General features: G+C 39.8%; 1 protein-coding gene across 6 annotated transcripts in view; it reads left to right on the top strand.

Moving 5' to 3' along the window:
- NLGN1 (neuroligin 1) overlaps positions 1-14,729 on the top strand; it is a 425,110-nt gene that overhangs the window by 276,255 nt on the left and 134,126 nt on the right. The window lies entirely within an intron of this gene.

The raw sequence follows: 14,729 nt of genomic DNA, 5'->3' as shown, positions 1-14,729 counted from the left end.
AAGAGCTGGAGGGAGCTGAGGGGGCTCAGCCTGGAGAAAAGGAGGCTCAGAGGGGACCTCCTCACTCTCTGTAACTCTGACAGGAGGGGTCAGGCTGTGCTTCCAAATGACTGGACAAGAGGAAACAGCCTCCAATTGCACCAAGGGGAGTTTTAGATGGGCTATGAGGAAAAAATTTCTTCATCAAAAATGTTGTTAAGAATAGGAACAGGCTTCCCAGGGAAGTGGTAGAGTCACCAGCCTTGCAGGTATTTACAAGGTGTGTGAAGGTGGCACTTGGGGATGTAGTTTGATTGTGGAACTCAATGATCTTAAACATCTTTCCCATCCAAATAATTCTATGATTCTACATATTTTTGGTCTATCCAGAAATTTTCCTCCGTTGACTTGAAGCTTTTAATCCCCATTCTCTACTGTTCACACTGGTGCTTACATTATTTATGCTTCCTTTACTCAGGAAAGGAATCACAACCCCACTTAATAGAGTAAATATGTTACCACACTGTGATACACTGGTAAATGTATAAGGTGTATCTCAGCACTATTGTAGATGAGGAAGGCAGGATATGCAATAAAAATTTTACAGCAGGTAAGTTGTGTTTACTGACCTGTATAAGCTTGAGGGATTTCATACTACAAGTGTGGCAATAGATTTGTTTTGTGGTGCACGGACCGCTCACACTCGGAATCAATACAAGTGGGGTGGTGCTCTGGCATGGACTGGATTGAGCTATCCCAGGCAATCAGATTTACATTCATAAAAGTTCTTGTTCTGTGGTTTAATGTCTGATGGTAGTGAAAAATACAAGGGACTGCACAGTGCTCTGAAAATGGAGTGATCTCTCATGTTTCAGCTGACTACACACCATGCTTGCAGCAAGGGCTCTTACTCCAAGTGCATGCATTGGAAACTTGAGAGCCCCAAGGCACTGAGCAGTACAAGAGCCACTGGTGGATTTGCATATCCATCTCCATTACCAGGAGCCAAGGGCTAGGTTCTGTCAGACAGAGCAAGGTGTGAGTCGTATTCCCACAAAATAGATTGCTCAAGGAGCACGTCATCTTTGAGAACTGGTCCTATAACTCTCAATTACGCCCTTAAATGTCCACAGTAGTCCACAGCTGTAGCCTCACCCCTTGGAATATCCAGGTTCAAAAAGAAATGGGAGGTAGGTAAGGGCTTTATACACCTGCAGTGAAGCAGAGCAGGATTTGATCTGTAATCTCTGGGTGAATACACTCACTGCAGAACAGGTGGAGCCATTTTTGCCTGTCTGAGCGTGAGAATCCCCTCATCATCACCATCTTCCCTCATAGCAAAGGCTAGTGAGCTGAGCTTGCTGCTCTGGAGAGTCCAGAGAAGCTAATTTGCAAAGGGATTCCTGCAGTCTCACAGAAATCTTTGCCCTGTTCACCTCAACCCTCATTTGGCACAGGCAGAGCTGATTTTCCAGAGCTAAGCGTTGCTTTGTTGCTCATTTTTCATCTGTGCTAGAAAGATTTTCCTAGAGAGCATAATGATGTCTGGCAAGAATCTTCACAACTGCCTGCAACCACAAATTCAAGTACCCTGTCATGCTGAGATTTGGGGCTTCTTTCTGGGGCAACCAGATCCTGTATTTACCAGCCCTGGCAAAGCTAAAATGGAGTAGATGAGACTTGACTTTCCACAGCCTCTCTCCTGTTTTTGTTGTACTGGCTTACATTTGTGGAATAGAAACATCCAAGGAGACTGAGATTGATGACCTATAAAGCACTAAGATGTTGGCAAGAAGATTTATAGGATAGTTTGTCAATTATATGAAGTTAAACAAACTGAACAGAGCTGAACACAACACTGCTTCTGACACAAAAAGGAAATTTTGAAAAAGTTTGAAAAAAAAACCTTGTGTCGTGCTCTCCCAGGACTCAAAGTGGTCTTTTCATCTGTTTCTGTGTGGGTTGTGTTATGTGTCTGGCCTTTGGAGCTCTGCCCCTGCTCTGAAGGCTGGATCCCTCCTGGGAGCACTGACCCAGCTGTGGCAGCCTGGCCAGAAGGAGAGCATCCCCCAGCCCCTGCACAGATGTTGGCTCTGGGGCTGGGCTCTCTGGCTCTCCAACAGCTTGGGAGGATGGACCTCTCAGCCCAGCACAATGGCCAGTGTGTCCAGCCTGCTGGAGATGCCAACACATTGCAGTTTTTCAGCTGAGCTCCCTGTTTTCCCTTCTCTGACCACCCTACTTCACTTGTATTGGCTGGGATGTGCTCTGGAGCCTGCTCTGAGGCACAGGAGCTCTTCATTTTGAGCCTTCAGCAGAATGTTCTTTTCGAGGGTACACACATGTATAACATGGATAATATATTGAGTTTGCTTTTCTACAGTTATGTACTCACCAGTCTGTTAAATGAAAGCAAAGTGGTATCAGATAACTTTATGACAAAGCTCTGGTTACTTCAAGTTATTACAGGAAAGTTAGAAAAAGGTTTTTTTAAAGACATTAATTGCTATAAAGATTTTGTGCTTATTATCTCATGGAGCCTTTATTGTGTGGACACAGTGCTAAAGAGGTTCTTGTCAAAGAGGGTGTGCTGTTTTTAAGACACAAAACTTGAAAGATGAAAAAGATTTAGTACCACATTTCTTCCAAAGTGATGGGCTTTTATGCTTTGAAAATTTTTTCTCTAAAGAGAGAAGAAAATGAAATGAGAAATTATGTGGAAGGGATAGGAAAGAGAAAGAATGGGATCCACCTGGGGTAAGGGGAAATGAGATTAAATTATCAAGAGGGTGGCTCGGATCAGATGCAGTCACGATTGTGTGCCTTCCTAAATTTTAATTAGACAGAACTGCTTGAACATCAGATGAAGTTTTCTAAAGAATGCAAACACAACTAGTCTTGCAAATAATCTGAATTTGTGGTGCAACAGGTTTGTGTAAAATACGAACATGGATTTTTTTATGAGTGTCATTTTAAAGAATGGGTTGAATAAAAGTAGAATTACTCCACATATTCAAACAACATCCAGATCCCAATATTTTTCAAGTCATGACAAATGGCTTTGTAATACAAACATGGACTGACTGGAGAAGTCACCAGTCCTTATGGATACATGTGAGCCAAAACTTAATTCTCTTTACCATAAACTGTGTATTGAAGGATGCCCTCACAATTTTCAGCTCTACTTTAAAAAGTGGGAAGTGCAGCACATGTTCAGACACGAGTCCTAAAAGCTGGGTAGCTATTTAATAACTAACTTTTAGCATTTCATCTTTGGTATTTTGTGGTGGATACTGAGTAAGTGGTGCCCATGTTAACTGCTAGGACAATTTTTTGTGTAAAATGTGTACTACTTAAAATGTTCTGAGACTCACATGAGGAAGTGTTGTAAGCCTCAGGATTCCCAAACAAATCTCCTATGTATTAATTAAGATCTGTTTTAAAATGGTCTGGTTTGAAGAGAGGGAGTATCTACCTGTATTTCCTCCTGCATGAAACAGCAGTAGTGACAATTTTAACTCCACATGAGGGGAAAAACCAATTTTTTTCAGTTCAATTCAAACCAATTCAGAGTAGAATTCCTTTGATTTTATGGCTAATATTGTGTTCTCATGCATTCAGCTCACCAATCCAAATGACTAGATACTTTTTTATGTAAGAGGGAAAAAGCATTCATACAGGGAGCCTACCCTATCTTTGGAAATTGCTCCCACCAGTATGTACTGGATTTGGACTTAAAACTGATGAACCATTCACTTCAGAGAAGATTAAACCACTGGGTTCAGAGAACCTCCTATCTTCCTCAGAGCTTGCATAACTAAGCTGATAAGGAGAAGTTGTTTTTTATCATGGAATTGTGTGCCTGCAAGGGGATAGCTGGTCTGACAAATTTTGCACTGGCCTCCAAAAAAGCAATAACAATTCCCAGGTGCTCTCCAGGTCTTGAAGGTGGACCATATGGGATGCCCCAAAGGTCTCATGAGGTGGTGGGTGTATAAATTACTCAGTGTGCTGCAGGATGAAATGGAACAAGTATTAGTTAATATGCAAGTAGCAATACGAGCGGAATAATTAGATTTCATTTCTTTTATACTGGAAAGATTACTCTTCTGGGAAACTTGTAACTGCAATAGCAAGGTTATCTCATGCTATCTCTGCATTAATGTACAGATGTTTACCTAAAAAGCTTCAGATAGAAAGAAAAATGGAAAAGGCTTCACTTACAAAAACAAGCCCAAATTAAGACCAAATTTGGTGACTCTTATGAAAGTTATCTTAAATAACACAGCAAGAGAGCATTGGTCTACGAGAAATAATTGTCTGGGCCATTACAACCACCAACAGTCTCTCTTGCCCCTGCCCAGCTCTAAATTGAGCAGTTTATCTTAATTATCAGGCAACATAGAACTGACTAGACCCAAACCAAATCCGCATTGACCTCTCCTGTAATGTGTCTTCCAACACGGCCCCACAGCTCCTCAGACCACACAGAAACCTGCTCACAAGGCAAACAGCCCTCCCCATACTTTGATAACCTCTAATTCAGCAGCTGGAGGAATTTATCTCCCCTCAGTGCTCAGTAACAACAGGTTGTGGGGAAGCAGTAATTCCCAGAAAACGCTGAGATAATTTACTTATTCACATATTTGGTATATTTGGTATTTACACCACACCATTTTTTTTAAAATCATCATTCATCCAGGACTTAAAAAACTCCAAAACACATGACACTTTTTTTTTTTTCCCTTCAAAGACAGAAATTGTAACAACAGTTAATCTTCTGGGGACTTTTTTAAATTTAAGATGCCAAAGATAAAAATTAATGAGGTGTGAAGAGATGCAGTCTTTTGCATCTGTCTATCAACAACTTAAATATGGGAAAAGAAAATAATCTACTTGAATAGCATCTGATTGTGTGCTTTATTTTGATTCCTATCTTGGTTCTGAGAGGCACTTAGTGCATAGAAAAAGAGAGCACTTAATATCTGGCAAGACCAGCCCGTGTGTCTCAGTGGCTCGCAGAGCATTAATTTTCAAGGACAAAAATCAAAAAGAAATGTTGCTACTAATGTTTCTTTGAAAGTTCCAGCAGAAAGCAGATGCAGTGGGGTAGGGTGGCATCCAGGGGCAGGTTCCATGGCCTGAGATGCAAGTGCTGGCAGCACATGTGGGACTTGATATTGGAGGTGTTTGCTCTGCTTTGTGTCTCAGCTGAATCTGGTTTTCTTTGCTGCTACAGATTAAGGTGTCAGCCTGAATCAGCAAACAGCAGTATGTTGGTCTGAACTGTAAAAGGTCTTTGACAGTTCCCACTGTTCCTCTCCAAATGATGAAATTCTGTAGGCCTAAAACTTTGTTTTTAGAGATATTATTTTCCTTTGAATATTTACTGTTAAGATGCAGTAAAGAGCATTCCGGATTTTCATTCTTTCGCCTCTGGAGCTTTGTAATAATCCTGAATCATGTTGGAGCTACTTTTTTGGGGTTTCTTTTTAATTCTGTATTAATACATGAAGCACATTATTCATCCTTACATTGCACCAAACCCCTCAATTTTAATTAACTTCTTTAAGGACTTCATTCTGTACCCACTGACATTAATTAAGATGTTCCATTGGCTTTTAGCTATCAGTCACTGCATTTGCTTGGGGCCAGATTCACCCAGGGGAAGCATTACAGAGTTCCCCACTGAAAAATATCTGAAGCCAGGAAGGTGAGCCTCAACTTCTACCCGCCTTGCAAACACAGCTGCTCTACTCAGAGCCTGGTCTGCCTTCATCTGCAGCACCTCAGCCTGCTCTGATGAGAAGCATCTTTAAAAAGGTGGCCAGAGGGGTGTGTTTAGGGGTATGTTCCAGTCTGTGGGGTTCACTTTGAGGGATGCACCATAAATATTTGCTGACTGTTCCCCAGCTGCTTCCCCTCTCTCAGGTGCTCTCTGACCTTGCAGGGATTTGTTGTGCTCCTGTGGCTGCAGGGGAGGATGCTCAGGGCCTGAGCACAGGTAGGAAATGTCTCGTGTGAGCCAGGCAGAAGGTGTGCAAGAGGAGCCTGGTTTAACAGTTAAGGCTTTTACCTGAGTAAGATCAGACTAAGATTTAGTCTGAGCTTATTGTATCTACTATGGGCTAAAAAGCCATTGGATAAATAAAAAAAGGAAACCTGGTGATGGAGAGTGGAGTTTGTGAATCGCTGGTGGAGATGGAGCAGTTTGGCACAGAAGAACTGAAGTTACTGCCTTCAGGGTAAGTAACCAGGGATTTTTATTTGTTGACTTATTTGGTGGAGGTGGTGAAAGTTCAGCTGAGCCTTTTGTGGCTCTGACTCCACATCAATGTGTGCTGTGCTTGGGGTGTTCTTTCCTGCCTCAGCATTTAAGGATGCAGCCTTCAGAGGCTGCTGGCATGTTTTTGTGGGTAGTTTTTGAGTGTCCCTCCCTTTGTCAGGGGCAGGTGGAATATTTGCCTTGCCAAGCTGAGGAACTGGAAGCCTCATGTGCATATTTGAGTGCATGTGTAAATAAGTCTGTTTTGAGATGTGAGCGAAGCAGTCTGTGCTCTAAGGGAATTTAACAAAGGGAGTGGGCATTTCAAATACACCCTGTAGGAAAAAAACCCAGTAAAGTAGTATTTATCCTAGGCAGCTGTGACAATGGCTTTATATCTTAGTCCAACTCTTTTCTGCCATATAACACACTTGGATAAAGCTCATAGCTTTTATTATTCTCTAATTACTTTTATTGCATATCTGGGCAAATCCACATTTTGAAACAGGCTTGAAACTGTAACTTTCTTGAACTGAGATCATACAGAAGCACCAACAATTGCTTAAGTGTATATAGATTGCAAATACTTTTTTATAAATGTATTTAAAAAGTGATGCCTATTTTGGAAAACATTGAGAACTTTACTGCATATGGTGGATGTCACAGCTAGCTGTTTTTAAAAAGTTCAAATTATTCTGTGGTAATTGTTTATTTCCTGTGTTCATTATCAGGGTAGCTGTTTTTATAAAGCAAGGCCAGATGAATTGAACAAGAGGGCAGTATAAAATTGAAGTCTGTACTATTTTTGTCCAACAGTCATTAATCAAATGCATTTGGAAACAAATAGTGCCCTGATTTACTTAGGCAGTATTATGCTGATATAATTGCATCAAATTTTGAGGAGGTTCTCTCAATTACATCAATGTGAGTAAGAAGGAAAAGCAGGTCTTGGATCTACCTAGCAAAATGCAGTTGGTTTGCCAGGAAGGCTGGATAAAATGCAGATATCACATAGGCACTCTGCCTCTAGCTGCTGTGCTTACCACCAGCAGCTCAAAGAGAATTATTTAATCCTTGTTTGCATAATAACTTCTGATAAATAATTCAAGAACGTATGGCCTAAAGTTTTTTTAAGGCAGTGCCTGAGGGAGAAACATGATTCTGTTCCAGTTTTAACAAGGAACCAGGAACCCCAGCAGAGTTGTTAGAGTCGTAGTCGGGCTCCTTGGACGTGTTTTGGTGTAAAAGGTACAGTGAGATGCAGAAGAGGACTTCAAGATATTTCATGGGGAGTTGTCACAGGAGGAAACACACCTCTGTGCAATCAAATACTATGTGTTTGCAGTAGGAGAAGTAGCAGTAGGCTGGAAGGTCCCTCTTTAGTAACAGCACTTAATGGTGTAATCCATTAAATCAAATGTCTGGAGAGTGGTGTTCTGAAAAAGGAATTTTTTAAAATTATTTTTTATGCCTCATGGAACAAGGTGCTTAATTCTGGCTTGCTGACAGCAAGTGCTTCAAATTGGCTTCTTTCTTTTCCCCCCCTCTCTCTGGTTACCTTTACAATGTTGAAGTGATCCTGACTAAGGAATGAAAATGTTGTCATCTTTAGCTACTTTTTGCCTTCATATTGTGTATTTGGGGGAAATTATTTATTTATAGGGCCAATCCAATTCTCTTAACAAACATAATAACTTGAATTTGTCTCTGTCAGATGGAGTCTGATACCCTTATTGTTTACATCTGTTTACTGCAGTGAGATTTGCTCAGAGTTAATGCATTACTGAATGTGAATAAGGAGGCTAAATCTGGTCCTTACATCATTGATCTGTAAGGGGGGGAAAAAGTAATTATTATCCCTGACAGCCCAGGGGATATCATGGTTGTTGAAAACTATTTGTTCTCACTCTGTCATAGTTTTTGACATCAATACAGTGCCACATTAAATCTCATATTTAATGATTGCAATATCAACAGGTGCTTGTTTGGATTTGATGCAAAGCCTTGTTTGTTTTCAGCCAGTTCTCTGACCTGATTTTTGTTTGTTTTGTGTTGTGGGAGAGTTTTATTTGATGGTATTCTTCCATCAACCCTGTTTTCGCTTCTCTATATAAAAGATACAAAAATCAGTAAAGGTGATGCTCACCTTTGTAACAGATGGATCCATAAAAGTTTACCTGCAGCAATTTACTTGAAGTTTTCAGCTCCTTTGCAAGTGCAACAGTGTGGTCATTTCCATACTGTTGTGCTCTGTAGGCATTTCTGATTTATATTTTGGTTATCTCAAAGAAGATTTTAGTAAAGATGGGTGTTAATGAAACATCATAATGAGAAAATTATTACTTTTATGCTCATGATATATACCTCTTATAGAAATTAATGTTGGATGGACTTTTGATTGACTTTCTATCCCATAAGAATTTTAAGATAATACAGAAAAAGTGAGTGATCACTGAAGTTTTATGGTTTGGTAGAAAGAGCAAGAATCTTGGGAATGAGCTGTTCGTTTTTATCTGATGCCAATAAATGCCCTGGATGTTTTGAGAGCTTTTTAGTCTTTGTTAGAGTGCCTGATTTTCATGAACTTTGAATGGAAGTAAGCAATTTGGCAAGAAATTAGTTGTTCTTGCAGAAGGCTCAGAAATGAAAAAAGTGCAAATCTGGCAGCAGGACAAAGTGAAATGTGACTGTAGTAATTGTTCAAAGGTTTTGCCAGGCTCTTCCAGGCAGGCTGCTAAAATGCAAGTGCAGATGACAGCTGTGTATCTCCAGGTGAGGCTGATTCTGTTTGAAAATCTGGTTTTGTTCTATGTAGGCAATTTGGCTGTTTGAATTCCAGCAAGGAGAAACCTTACGTGCACCATGCTTTGTGTTCAGCTTTTTTCCTGTGTTTATCTGCAGAATTCCCATTGAGACTCTTCTGTTACAATGCTCCCTGGAAAATCCTTTGGTATCTCATGCTGTGCTCCTTTCAAATCTGAGGTGTAACAATTCCAGTTTAATCTCTCCATCTGTTGATGGCAGAAGATCAATGCTGTAAAATCGTGTGTTACTATAAACCTCTGGTGTGTTTTTTTTTTTTTTTGGCATTTGCATTATTTCTGTCTTTCTGATTATGAAAAGGGAGTCTGCCATAGGATCTGGTTGTGCCTGTAAGTAAACTTACAGCCTTGTTCTTCCTGCAGCATCCCATAGGCTTCATCAGTAAGATATTATTCCTGTACTTTGTGTTAAGGGTTAGGGAAATACCACCGAGTTTGGGAACTAGAGGTCTCCTAGCTCCTTAATAAATTAGTGTACATGAGGGGAAAGCACATTGGCTGCTTAGATATTATTGTTATGTATAGAAAATACGTGGAAAATCTTTCCTTGGTTACTTAGAAACAAGATTGAATCTTAAAGAGTTTGTTAAGAACCAGCACTTTGTGTATAACTAGATTGGTAGCCAGTTCCCACAACACTTAGCTCACAGTTTTGAGACCCATTTTTGTAGAGGTAGTCCAACAACAGGAAAGCACATGAGATGGTTAAAAGAGAAATACAGGAGCTCTTTATCTTTGTTGTCTTTGTTGTTTGGGGCAGGGGGAAAGTTTGGGGTTTGTTTTTTCTTAATGTAGACCTTAACATCAAAGTGCACTCCCTGTTTTATCAGTTTCAATGACCTGCAGTTCCCTTGTCCATTACACAAGAGTTGAGCTTATCTGAGGGATCACTTTAATTAATGTTTTAATGACTTCAATGAGTTTCATCTCCTGGTTCTCAGTTGTGTTCATTTTATTCTGGATCAACAATAGATTAAGGATGGGCCCATAGCCAATTACTGTCTGGCTGAAGTGGCATCTGGAACTCCTGTCTGATGTTTGTCATCCAAAGCCATGTTCATGTCCAAAAAAATTATCTCACATTAGAAAGGAAGGATGCATTTTAATAGAAATTCCAAGAGCAATTAGAGGTAGATGGCTTTAACTGTATAATTACAGTTGTATGATAAGCATTTATAATTCTTCCATGAATAACTTCCCAGGTTATTGTGAAGCCCTGTTGTTACACACACTGTCAAGGGAATGATGTCTACAGCTTCCAGCTGGAGAAGATGGATAACAGACTTCCCCTCGGTCTCAGATTTAAGAAAAAATAAAGCTTTCCCCATATGATAGAAAATACTGGAGTAGCAAGAGTTAAACTATTGTGGTGAGCTTACCAACCAAACATTGATTGCAATTTGAAAGTCAGATTATACTGTACTGTTTGCATCTGCAGTATTTCTACAACAGGCAAATAACAATGCCCAGTTGTTTTTTATTTCTAGTGAACATTCCTTACTCTCATTTCTGTGAACTTTCTACCCAGGAGATAATGCAATGGAAATGCTGCCTCTTCCCTACTGAAACCCTGGGTGTAATGTGCATCTCGCCCTTCAGAAATGATGTTTGTATATATGGATATAGCTTAAGACAGCTAAGCTTGTCTAAATAAATAAACAAAAGCATATTTTTAACATCTTCCATAGAAATTCTGCATTACAGGCAGCTGCAACCTGTTCATAGCCCAGAGGGATGGTTTTAGTCAGAGGAAACAAACACTTCTAAGCAAACACTATAAAGTATATATGTTTGAAGCTCTGTTTGACACCACAGAAATTTTGTTACTTTATTCACATCTTTTACTACTCTAAAGAAAAAGAGAAATAAACTCAATTTAACAACAGCATTAAAGAAATTGAGGAACACTAGAGTCTGGTTTTATGATAATTTGTCTTTTTTTTTTCTTCCCACTTCTTCCCACTTCCCACTTGCTTCTTTACTTGAATTGATGTTGTTTAAGTTCATCTTGGACTGCACCTGACTATAGAGAAGAACTTGTTGCTTATTTTCTGGTTAGCTACATAAGTTTGTGTGAAATGTTTGTGTCACTCACCTGTTTTTAGAATAAATGGGCTCTGTTCTCTGAATGTGGGTACACTTTTAAATAAAATTAGATCAGCTTACCGTGTGCAAAGGTGAAGTTAATAAAGAGAGGGATTCAGACAATTTTTGTTCTCCCTGTTTGTTGCAATGGAACAACATTTTTAAGTGGTCATTGCCAGCTGGGAGAAAGGTTTGGCATTTCTGAGCCTGGCAAACACTTGCACTGCCCTGCATCACCACTGTTCATCTCAACAGCTTCTAACCAGTGGCTAGAGAAGGAAAATCCTCAGAGTTAACACTGTTTATCAGGTTGTGTACAGCTGTAATGAGGATCTTGTCTTCTGATCACTTATGCAAGTGAGTAATTTTATTCACACCAGTGAACCCCGTGACTTGGGGGAGACTGCTCACAGTGGTTTGCAAGCTTGAGGCTGCTGTGTGTAAATGATGGCTGCTGGATGTTTTATAATTATGTATTTTTAATTAAATATTGCATATCAAAGATATAAATTATATTTCTCCAGAGCCAAGGAATAATGTGATACATAGCATTACTTGGATGAAGTGGCAGGGGTTGCAGGAAGAACTGTCATCGTATTTTCTGAGTGACATCGATTTGTGTGGCTAACATTTTAGTAATAAAGCCCAAAATGTAAATCTGTAGCCTGCTGTGAAGGGATGTTCTACAGTTTCAATGAACACTGCAGGATTTGCTCATAAATATTCATTAAACAGAGCCTTGCTGAAAATGAAACTTAAGTACTTAAGGTAATGGAATAAAAGTAGTCGAGAAGCTCTCTTAGGCATGTTCAAAATCAGGATAGGAAAGAGAAAAGTAAAGTAGCATGAAGTTTGACTTGCTTTTTGAAAGATGTTAAAAGCACTATAGAGTTAATGGCAGTGAAATACCTTGTCCTACTGTTAGTGAAGCCACATTAGCTTTTGATGGAAATACTGTAGAATTTCTGTCTCCTTGGACCTGTGTTCAGTTACATCCTTCCATGGCATTATTGTACTTGTGATTGTGTATAATACATGATCATTGTGAAGCTCATCAGCAAGGTTGTGCACACTCAAAACAGCAAGGCTTTGTTTACTTTGTTTATTTATTTTTTATTAAGACCCCCAGAAAGAGTATAATTTTTGTATTTGTGTCTCAGGTTGTGTTGCATTTTTGGAAGTTTTGACAGGATCCTGAGATAGCCATAGCTTTGAATTGTAAGTGCCAGCTCTGTTTCCTTAAAATAAGGAGGCTGTCAGGTACTGCTGGGCTGCTGATCTCCAGGGACTGGTTTTCTTAGAAAGGGGTGGCTTTTGAAATAGGGAGAACTTTGCAGGCTGAGACAAATTCAGATAGAAAATATTTACCTTGCTCTTTTTCTTGCTCACATCCAGCAATTTTCAGTGGCTCCATGTGTTGGAGAACCTTTGCAAAATTTGGGTTCCCAGGTGAACATACTGCTATTTGTCCCCCGAGAGCTGACACTAGTTCTGCTCCCTCTTGTCTTGGGCATCCCAGGGCCTTGAGTTACTGGTGCCTCCAGTGCTTTTCCTGAATTTTGTGTTCCAGAATGTCTCCAAGTTGAGAAATCCCCTGTCCATTTGAGTGCAATAACCTCAAAGAAGATGGAAAGGGCAGGCTTTTAACACAATTTGACATTGAACTTGCTCAGAGCTGACTCTCCTAAATTGCAGCCAGTGGCTCTTGAGAAGCAGAGAGAATAGGTGTCAGAGCAGCTCCTCAAAGAGCTTGGACACTTGGAAAAGCCTGGGCTGACTGGGATTGAGGATCTTCTGCTGCCAAATCAACCTTATGAGTACTCTCACCCTGCTTGGGAAAGGATAGTGTGAGGGAGCTGAATCTTGAAGAAAATACTTTTGAACAAATGTGTGGTGTCTCCACGGTTGAACTGAGGAATTTTCCCCTGCTTGTCTCAAGTGAAAAGCTGTCTGCTGGAAGAACAGGTGGAGTCAGTGCTTCCCCTAACATCCCATAGAGCTGGCATTGCTGAAGTGTTGTATTTAATCCTTCCTGATGCCTTCATGGCTGGTTTAGTCCATGTTCAGATAAAGGATGCACATATTGTTGTGGTATCTGGAGCACAGGAAGTGTTCATCTTCCATATAATGAAAACATACAGGATTTTGTGTATATTAAACCATTACTGCTCATCTTTGACACAAACTATGAGTAAATAATATATATTTGCATACCATGGAACTTTAATTATTTAAGATGCTGCCTTGGCTAAAAATTCTAGGTAAATCTAATTAAATGTTGAAAGACAAAGTGATTCTTTTTCTTTGTTTAAAAAAAAAAAATAAAAATTTTACTATGGACTATATTTCTGCAAAATTTCTGTTACTGAATTTGCTCTGTTATTTTAAAAAAATTGCCAGAGAAGTCAATTTTTTTTCAAAAAAAAAAAAAAAGGAAAGAACACCCTCTATATAAATCTCACTGATTTTTTTGCTGCCCAATCCCAGCAAGGCGAGGGCTACAAATGAGGGGCAGACACAGCATGTCCCTGATGGCAGCTCTTGGTGGTTTCTTGGTGTTTTGTAGACACCTCCTGTCTGCAGTAGCTCTCATAAGCAGCATGGAAGGGGTAGGAGAAGACCTGAGGTCATGGAGGGGTTGTTTCTTGTAGGGTTTATCAAAATATCTTTGTTGAAGCTGGCTTGGCAGTGTCACAGAGAAAGAGACTTTTTGTATTGCTGTGTTTTCCCTCTTATTCCACACCAGTATCTACATAACAGAACTAAACTTCAATTTTTGTAAACTCTTAAGTGTTTTGTCCTCTCTCTGTCTCTTAGCATTCTGTGCAAACCCACATAGCTAAAGAGTCCTGACAAGTTTCTCTTCCTTTAAATGTTACACAGGCTGTTCCAAATTCTCTTTTTCTCTCTGTAAATATCACCTGCAGAAAGTACAAAGGGGGGCTGGGGAACCCATGAGGATATATACTCTTGGGACACAAAGAGTAACAGATGCAGTGTTTTGCATCCTTAATTATTAGTCTACACTGTGTCAGTTTCCACTGCCCTTCGGAATTTTGATGCAGTCATTTTGAATCACAGATGTTGTAATTATGAGAGTAAATTAATGCAGGTAGCTCATCCTTTTCCTGCCCCCCAAAACGAGAGTATTATTGATTTTTGAAGTCTTCATTTGAGAGTATTACTGTATTTTGAAGTCCTCCTCAGTGATCTGTTTACCTGCAGAGCTGCCATTTCAGCTTGCCTGTTGACTGTAACATCCTAACTAAACTTTCCAAATTGCCATTCTCAGCTGAAGATGTATCACAAGATGGAACAAACGACCTTTAGAGTGTAATAACATCCTTTAGCCGTCAGGAATTAGTGTGTTGCATCTATCACTCCTGCAGGCCTTGAGGTGTGTGCCTGGTTCTGTAGTGCCATTCCTGTAATAATGTTACAGCCTGGAGAGAGACACTTCTCCCTTCAGCATAGCTACCACTGAAATTGCTACTCTTGTTTCAGCATTATTATTACCACCATGTGTTATGTAGGTGATCAAATAGCAAAATGTATTTTTGAACTAAAAGTGACCCAAT

Source organism: Pseudopodoces humilis, chromosome 11 (genome assembly GCF_049639895.1).
Source record: "Pseudopodoces humilis isolate 2021_Gansu_Grassland_sample_001 chromosome 11, ASM4963989v1, whole genome shotgun sequence".
Classification (NCBI taxonomy): Eukaryota; Metazoa; Chordata; class Aves; order Passeriformes; family Paridae; genus Pseudopodoces; species Pseudopodoces humilis.
This window is presented reverse-complemented; position numbering and strand designations above follow the sequence as displayed.